Raw genomic sequence first — 9803 nt, forward strand, 5'->3', positions numbered from 1 at the left:
AGTTTTTTGGGGTTTTTATGGAGATTTCAGGCTTCTGCCTTCGAAAAGCACCTTGCCTTACATGCACCCAAAATTTGAATCTCACCCTCTGTTACGGTTTCCTCAATAGAGCAGCAGTTTTCTGCACAAGTTAGACGTGTATTGATGCACCTTGAACTCATCACAACTTGCAGGTGCAGGTAAAATAATCTGACTGAAACTGAAACACATTTACTTCCTTATATAACCATAGTATCAGATAAATGGACAATCATTACAGGCTGAATGGATGGATGGATGGATGGATGGATGGATGGATGGATGGATGGATGGATGGATGGATGGATGGATGGATGGAGGGATGGATGGATGGATGGATGGATGGATGGATGGATTATGGATGGATGAATGGTAATTAAAAGCCTCAACTTAAACGTGAGGCTTGTGTTGCTAAGCCAGATAAAATGGCATATGTATTTACTTAACATTATAAATATACAAATAATGAACAATTTAGCACTATCGAACTTTGGATTTCCTGGTAATAAATAAAGCTTGTATTTTAATTATCTCCAGCTTTGACTGGCAGCCATTATTTATTATAATTTAAAGGTATCGCTACGGAGCCCCTCCTCTGATTTATCTCTTCTTCGTGTAGGGAGCTTTTATCTATTCAGCCACTTTGCTCAATGAGTCCCCTGAGTGTTGTTGAATTACAGAGGCCGTTCGATTGGCTGTCTCTTGCTGTAGTGTAAAATGTCTGTCTTGATGGAAGCAGTGGAAACACACACGCACACACAGCCACGAGCAGCCGAGGGCTGCATGTCCAGTTACTGTCCACTGAGATAAGAAGATATGCACGCGGCGCCTCGGGGAACACAGCACAGGGTCACACACCTATGACCTTAAGCTCCACAGCAAAACCGTACAAGCTTGTATCAGCGTTTCCTGTCCTGTCTTACACATGTAACCCAATATGTGAATCCAGTCAAGATCTGCATTATTGCAGCTTTGTTCATCTAATTAGCAGCACATCAGGAATCAGACTGACTTTAAAAGAAGAAGAAGAAGTCTTTCCTCTCTCTTTCTGTGGCTTCCCTGCAATCACACTCTTGCAAGACTTTATCATCTGAAGATATCACCGTTTGGCTGCGACAAACCTCTTGAAGAGAGCTGTCTGGGGCGATTAGCGCAAAGGAATCATGAACGATGTTGCTTCTAGCAGTGCAAACTATTAACTACACAGCAGATAACCTTAGGAGTCCCATTTAAGTGACTGAAAACACCCTCCATGTTTTACTCAGTCCTTACTTCTTCTTAACTCCATTGAAAAAACTGTGAGCTCATTAGTTAGTGCGTGAGGCCGAGCCCCAAAGAAGGCACGTCTTGCCCGTGTCAACCTTGAAACAGCTGTCCAAGTGTCTGCCTCAGGTGTCTCCCTCTCCAAAAAAGTCTCTCTGCACACAGTCTCCTTCTACAGCGTTCCTTGAACCCCATTACTCCCTTCTGCCCAAAGAATTTGAGGACGCTACTGCAAAAAGTCAAGTTCTGCAGCGCTGAAGTGTGCGGTGGTCTATTGTTTTCACATTAAACCTTGGATGGATGGACATGACATTCAACAATGTCCGGCCGAGTCTCAGAGAGTCTCTGTACTGTTGTTTATCCAGGATGTGTTATCTGCATGTGAGCGTCTAAAGATCAATATCGGAAAATATCGGCGATTTTTTGGTAACTTTTTATGACATGATTCTGAAATCTTATCTAAAATCCATAGACAGCACACATACAGTAGCTTCAATACCAGGCCTTGCAGCCATCACATGCTGCCCTTCTGCTTCTGGCTGTAGACAGAATAGATGTGGTCGCTGGCATATCTGCTTGGTGTCTGAATGATCATGTCATCTGCATAAGGAGGAGGAGGAGGAGGAGGAGGAGGAGGAAGAGGAGGAGGAGGGAAGAAGCAGCCACAGCTTGTCCGGGTATCAGCCAAACATGTTGCATGGTGACAGACACACCCAGTATTAAGGCTTTAAGACAAGTCTGAAGATGGCATTGGCCTCCAAAGTGTTACAGTTCCATAGTTCCATTTTTTTGTGTGCATTTGCCTACTTAAACATTTCTTTAATGGGGCATAGGTGTGACGAAATGATTTCCAAATGAGCCATTATGTTTTTCTGCATTGTAAAGATAAAGTCACCTTGACTGCTGCAGCGGTAGGAGCCACAGGGGGGCCCACACCCTTGCTCCTCTCCACAGCGTGGCCCCTGCCGGCCCCTATCTGATGTCCTGAAACAGAACACGCCACCATTTGTCCCTGTCCCCCGAGAACAAGCGACAGCCCTGCATCAGCTGCTCTGACATGATCCTGCCTGACACGGTTCCATAGAAATAGGACGCATAATGAGATTTTAGATTCCTTGTTGTCAGTGCAAATCTAATTTAGTAAAACTTCTTGTATCTGAGGTTACATCGACGCAGAAAACCGCCTTTGTTTTGGGGCTAGCTCAGAAAATGACAATCCAGTAAACCCAGTCCAGTTCCTCTGTCAAATCCGTTATAAAACCCCACCCTGAATCTGCCTTTTAAATGGGTAACCAGCACCACAACTATGAATCAATGTGTTTCGGTAATCCTTGAAGAGCCAGTTGCTCTAATCCCAAATGCTCACCACACTTCAATGGATCCCTCAATGTACGTCATTCAAGATTCCCAAAGCATGCGTATTTTTGGTCTTTTCAGTAACAAAAACCTGGATTCACACTGCAGTTGTTTGTGCAAGCGCCGTGTGGTCGTGTCCCGGATTAACCTTGACTTTGCTGCTGTTTTCAAATCCAGCACGTGCTGCCCCAAAACATCGCTCTCCAGGCTAAAACACCCGCCACGTGTTCAAAAAAACTGGAGCAAGTAAGCAATCAAAGTTAACTCTGCCGTCCCTCCCCCCCAGTTTGACGTCCCACAGCCTCGAGTAAACATGAAAATACATAAGCAGCCACCTGGAGAACAAGGTCAAAACCCACCGGGCTCTTAACAGCATCCGAGGTTGTGAGAGATGATTGATACAAATCGCTGTGCTGCCCGAACCGAAGAAACACCGAAAGGCAAAACCCCACCAGAAGGTGATAAACACATAATGGCTTAATTTATCTTGAGCTCTCATGTCTCCATGCTAATGACCATGAAGGCCCCTGGTGGCCCACAGCATTAGAGATGCTAACGCTGCTATGGACTGTCCCTGTAGTGTCATAGCCTTGATTAAACCTTGGATTAAATGTGTGCACTTTTAGGTAAATAAGTCATTCTAAATCACTCTTTCAATTAGTCCAGAGCCACTTTGATCAGTGAACATTAAAATGCCCACATGGTCTTTGTATATACAATTACATATCTCAGATTTCTGTCTTGATTTGCCTCTTTTTGAGACGGAAGCTGATGTTGGTAGTGAGTGGGCCCAGTCCTGGTAACCTTTGCTCTACCAATGAAAGTGAAGTTTACCATTTACTTGTATGATCATCACTTCCTCTCAGTCCAGGGAATCAAAAGCGGCTTCCGATATGTCAGAACAAATTAATTCAATGTCACAATGAAGCAACGAGGAACCATTTTGCAAGTAAGAGTCAAGATATAGAAACAAATAGCAGGAGTCGGGAAGGGGGGTGAGAAAAGCGATTAACCCAAAGTAGATCCCTACGTACTGAACGGAGGGTTGAAGTACCGGTAATTTAAAAAACAGACTTACATCCAATTAACCTTTTTTAATCAAAACCTGCTATTATGAGTGGTGCTTTCTGGGTTTTAAGTTCTAACGTATATGGTTTTGTCCGTAAATGTTCTAAACTTACACTCCGTAAGAGGCCTAGTTTGGTTTACAGTCTATTTGTGGTACAAATTAGGGTTTCGGAGTTTTATTATATTTACTATTTCACAGTTGGCCGTTCCATGCAAGTGTTTGTGAACCCTCATGCACACACCCATATGCCAAAACATATGGATCCATATATGATCCTTCCACAAGGTGCAACTTTTTCAGTACTCCTGCAGCAAGATTTAATACATCAAAGAGAAGGTGAGGTGGGTGAAAAAAAATCCAAATGATAAATGATTTAGCACCTCTGGCATCTAAGTACTGATAGCATGACTCCCATTAATGAGGGACAGAGTTCGCTCCGCTTCATCAAAGTGACGGTGGATGAAATATTAAAGTCAGGTTGATGGCATCCCAGCTGTGCAGGGCTGGGCGAGACCTGCCATAAAAACATCATTACTCGTGTTATTCATTATACAACTGATGTAAATCAAGATGGGAGCGGAGGCAGTCTTAATTTCTTTATAATTAAATGTTTCCTCATTGTCACCGTACAAGAATACCATCGTACATTATGTATGTATCACCTGAGAAGATCAGCGTTCCCCTTAATCTTGACCACTTTACCCCGCTCAGAGTCACGGGAAAGGTGTTGGAGCCTATCCCAGCTGCATATGGGTGAAGGCAGGTTACACCCCTGAATGAGCATTCGTGCGTTCGGTAGCTTGCTCAAGGGCACTGCGGCAGTGTTTCTGAAAGTGTCCTGGCACCTGAACTGAGAAGCCCAGTCTCAGCCCAGTCCCCTACAGACCCAACTACCGCCACTTTGGCAACATGACGCATTTATATAAAAATCACATGTTCTTCCTTTATTATCTGTTTAATGAGGAGAAAAGGGAAAGAGGAAATTTAATGTTTTGAGGGTCCCTTTAAAGAGGAATAAACAATGCTGTTTGGAGTGGTTCGGGACTCCCCGGTGAAGGGTTTTGTGAGACCATCAAATATTTGTGGTCACAGACTTTCCTCACTTTCTCTCCGCTGTCAGCCCCAGCCAGCAGAAGATCCTGTGGTTTTGGGGTTTTTTTGGACTCCTGCAGATATTTTCGCATCCCAGACAAATATTAGATTTGTTTGAATTCCAAGAGTCGAATCCGACTTCCTGATTGGAGGATTTGGTTCTGGCAGCACTTGAGAGGAGGTGGGTCCAGAAACTGCGCAAGACAGTATTGTATTGACCTCTTTTTTTTTCTCCTGTAAGTGCAAATATGAATTATGGTTTTGACTGGCAAGTTACTCAGAATCATTAGCATTCATGATCACGTTTATTTTTGTACATATTATGTACATACAAACATGCCAAAGCTGTTGTTGCACAACTATATGTTTCTATCTACTGGACTACACATTACTGCTTATAAGCTTGTCGCTCGTTTGAAGTCATTTGCTGGCCATTTATTTAGGTAAATAGTGGATTTAATTTTGTGCTGTCACTGCCGATGTATTCCAGCTAGCCTGCTTCTAAACTGTCTACGCATCACCACTGACTCCTGAACTTTTGGAGTTCATACTTGCTTGTCCTTGCTTGGAAGTACATTCTTTCCAGTGTTGCTGCTGATGCTGCTGGCCGAGACTTGGAAGGGCGCCTAGCGACTCATGTCGTTTAACAAGCATTGCGAAAAGGCCCAGGCCTTTTCTGGATTCACTTTGTACTTTATAGCAACTTGTGCTTGTTGGTCTGTTAAAGTTAAAGTGAAAATTCCTACAGCCTGGATTAATCAAGGTGGCTATAAAGGCAACACGTTTACAAGTCGAACAGATTGTAAAATAAAAGAAAAACGCACGCCCCATCGCCCGTGCTTACATCACACGAGCATCTGCTACGGTGCTGGCGATGTATCACCTCACTCTGAATCAACACTGCTGAGAATGTTCCCACCTGTGATTTTTAAAGCCTGGTTTAGGTATCTGCTCCATCAGAGAGCGGCTTCCGCTGACTGACTAAGATCCGTGATTAAGATTGACTCATATTCATTTACGGTCAGACAAAATAATGTCTAGACTGACGGAGGCGGAGGTTGAGAGTGAAAGACAAGCGAACGCAACCATTATTCCTCTTTCCTTTCATCACGCTGAACACAGCGACCTCGCCGCACTTTGATCTTGTAACTCCGTAGGGATCAAAGGCTGATCTGATCAGCCTCTCGTATCTGCTGCTCTCCGAGGTACGAACACGTCCTCTGTGTTTACCCTCCGTCCCCGAACAAGCCTCTAGCGATAGGATAAGAGCTCTCCGAGCACCTCAGTCTTCCGCAGTGTCAATTTCCAAAGGTGCGGTTGTTCCAGCGGGGAAAGAGATAGTCCGGATTCAGGACGGCAGAGCTGTTGGAGACATTAGAGGAGAAAGCAATCCTGCTGCCGGCGTGATCAATGGCAGGTCGAAATAACCGCGTCACCACACCTTATTCAGCTCATCACTTGCTGAAAAATTGAAGACGAAATGAGAAAATGGAATGAAAAAAGAACCCTGCAGGCACAATGTCTTTAAAAGCCGTCACTTTCACCACGGTTAGCGAAGACCCAGCTCAATGTCACGTGCACTTTTTGGATGTTTTTTTTCTTTTAGATTGACAATCATGTGCGTGATGCCTAAAGAAATACGTCTCCGGGCCAAATTTGTTCTGCAGGTTACCATTTGGGAACTATCAGTTAACACTGCATGACTTGAAATTGTCTATAAAAACAAACTCCATCCATAAATACAGTTACACAACTGTCGGAATGTGAATGAAAAAAAACCCCCTGACATCAGCAAATATGACGCAGGGTTAAGCCGAAGACACATAAATTGTCCTAAAGAGGATTGAGCAGACTACAGAACTGTCCGGCCACCCACTCTGCCACGCTAATCCCAGAGTGGAGCCTCGCAGCATCCCGCCACTTCGTCTGGGAATTAGTCCAAGATACCAGAGCCACTACGACTAAGTAGGTCTAGGATATGTGAAAGTGGATGAGTTCGGGGGGGGAAAAATCTACACCTTTTATATCTCGAGGGGATTTAGGGGGTGGATATTCTTGGGTGTCTTACATTCTTCTCTAAGCTCTGGACGGGTCATGATTCAAACAAAAGTGTCAAACAGTTTCTGTGCGACCGTTTTCACAGCTCTTCCAGTATTCCGGTTGTACACATATAATTAGCCGATCTGCAACCGGCTCCATGACACAATGTGCACCTTCACCAGCCTAGTCTCCAGCTTGCTTAAAACGTACAAAGGAAGGGTTGAGGAGGTAACTGTGTAGCTACGCTAATGGGTATGTCTGTGTGAGCTAGCCATAGATTGTATATTAAGTCTATATGGACAACAATAAAAATAGCTTAGACCATCCAGGAATCTGTCAACCTGTATGTTTGATGTTTCCCTGTGTGGATCAGGAGACGGTATCATTTACCACTTCTAGGTGCCACCTCTAATCACTGCAGGGGAAATTCCTTTATTGCAATGTCTTTCAGTTTCAATGAATAGAAAATGGAAGAAGAACAAAAAACATGTCTGTTATTCCTCATCATAGCTGTTAGTCCAGGCCTGAGTTAGTTAGGACAGGTTGTGTTTCCCTTACTGGTGCACCTTGGGGTTTAGCTTACAGCACTTGTGTCTCGTATATCACTTCCTGCTTTATTTTGAAAACAAACCTCTCCTCCCATTTCAGACACCTTTAGGTCCTGCCCTGGTGTGTATCCGTGGTGACTGTCCAACTCACTCCTGATTAGCTCTACTTGTGTAGCCCTACCTAGTCTTTAACTAATCAATGTCTTCCCTGGTCTTGTGGCAGGTTGCCTTGTCTTGCTACAAATTAGCATACCAGTAATTCAAACTCTTTATTCAAAGTATAGTTTAAATGTAAAATTAAGTATTGGTATTATAGCATTAGTATTAGTATTAAGTATTATAGTTTGCACCTAGTGTTTTTTTTGTGTTCTTAGAAAGTGATACATTTCTGTGCCTTGAGATTCTGATTTTGAGTCTGGGTTTAGTAAACCAGTCTTGTCAATTTCTGTGTTTTTGAAACTAAAACATCAGCACACAAGAAATACGCGTGCTGGTAGCACAAGCTGGTGAATGACCACTAAAGAAGGGTTCTTCTTCAGGTTGAAATATTCTAGTACAGCAGTGGAAATATCACTAATGTTAGCAATTTTTTTTTGTTCTATAAGGTTTAACATTTAGTGTGTAAAAAACTCAATATGAAACGTAAAAAAGAAAATACATCTCACAATTCTATCGCCATCCTGACGCTGTAGAAACCACAAACGTCAAATCCTCTTCACTCATGCGTCTCTGCCCAAATGATGCTCAGTCAACACAACAGAATGAGTCCAGCGTTGCTAATGATGTCCACTGAGTCACACCTAAGCCACATGCATGGCAGTGAACATGCACGCTGTCATCGGCCTTCTATTTTGGCGCATGTAGGCTAAGTGGAAGACAGAAGCAATGAAAAAAAGAAAAGAAAAAGCCTGCAGCGAGTCGAGGAAAGCCAAGCAGAGGCCACATGTAAGGCAGCACAAATGAGCCTGCCAAACGGGCATCCTGCTATAGCCCACGGCAACGTTTCTCACAACGTGCATATCTGCTTTAAACTGGAAACTTCTTTGGCTTTTCTATATAATCAGGCCTTTCTTAAAGTCAAGCCCATAATCAACCTTCTTCTACATATTATATCACTTTGTGGGACAGTTAAAACTAAATTAAATGTCTTTCCTTTGGCAACAGCTTTCTGAAAAGCACTCAGGACACATAAATCCACAAATTACTGCAGATACTGTAGATTTATTGTTTCTGAGGGCGAATCCAACACTCAGTGTCTGTTCGGTGTGACGCCGGGCCGACACTCGCAAAGTGCGTTTCAATTTATACCAGGAATAAAAGAGCATTTCTACAGAAAGTCAGGAAGAAAAACAACAAACATTTGAACCACAAGCCACTAAGAAATGAAGCCCCGACTCACAGTTATCCCACACTGAACCAAATTCAGTATATTTTATGTATATTATTGATGGAAATGCACTATTTTTGCTCAGGAAAAGCACCAGAAGGTTCATCGCCAATAGCTAAGCTGAAAATCCACAAAGATTTTGCTGGTATCATCTGATGTGTGTTTGGTATTTGATGCAGAAGAGAGCCGCAGTTCAATAACTAGGATGTACAAGGATCTTCACCCTAAACTATAAAGAGCATTATTGGTTTCTGTTTGGAATAATATTAACAATAACAACAACAAGGATATTTTAAATGCAAGTGTCATTAATATGATTAGTCATTAATATAAACTTCCACTCTAATAGTCTTTGAAAAATTAAGTTTTAATATGCGTCCAACTCTATTATTCGTGTGTTTTCTTTGCGTTTCTGTGCATTAAGTGGAAGCCCAAACGTCAGTGAACAACTTTCTAATTGAATTCGTGGATTAAGTTGAGGAGCCTTTCTAATTCATCCCTCTTATTCCACCTCTAATTCGGCAGCGGAGACTCCGAAACGCGTCCGCTCCGCCTGTTGTCGTCGAACCTCTTCAGCCAGAATCTCCGGGACCGCGCTGGCGAGCGGCGCCGGCGTGACAGTCGTGGGGGGGAAAAAAGCCTCAACAACAGCTGCTTTCCTGCTTCCAGGCACACATGTCGCCTGCGCGTTTTCGCGCTGTCCCGCGACTTTGACGCCGAGCGCAGGCGACACGCAGCCGCGCGTTTGTTTTTGAAAAGCTGTTCTCACCAAGAGAAATGAGGCCGGAAGACATGTGTTGGTAATTCATGAAAGTGCGTGTGCGTGTGCGTGTGTGTGTGTGATCAGAAACTCACAGCGGTCCTCTCTGTCTCCTCTGCGGCGCAGGTGATGCTGCAGCGTCCGAACTCCACGGCGCACAGGAGGACACGCTAAAATACAGGAGTAGCTCTGCTGGCTGAGGGAGGTGGGGGGGGGGATACTCTACAACACGCGCGCGTGCACGCGCGCACACCACACACTGTGCAAAAT

General features: G+C 43.8%; 1 protein-coding gene across 2 annotated transcripts in view; it reads right to left on the bottom strand.

The window, feature by feature from the left end:
- The window catches only part of adarb1a (adenosine deaminase RNA specific B1a), a 38865-nt gene extending 29062 nt beyond the window's left edge, over positions 1-9803 (bottom strand). The window contains exon 1 of one of the 2 annotated variants that reach the window (XM_011606032.2): positions 9629-9769. The gene's annotated coding sequence lies outside the window, so the exon portion shown is untranslated. 2 annotated transcript variants of the gene reach the window in all.

This window comes from Takifugu rubripes, chromosome 8, assembly GCF_901000725.2.
Source record: "Takifugu rubripes chromosome 8, fTakRub1.2, whole genome shotgun sequence".
In the NCBI taxonomy this organism is placed as follows: domain Eukaryota; kingdom Metazoa; phylum Chordata; class Actinopteri; order Tetraodontiformes; family Tetraodontidae; genus Takifugu; species Takifugu rubripes.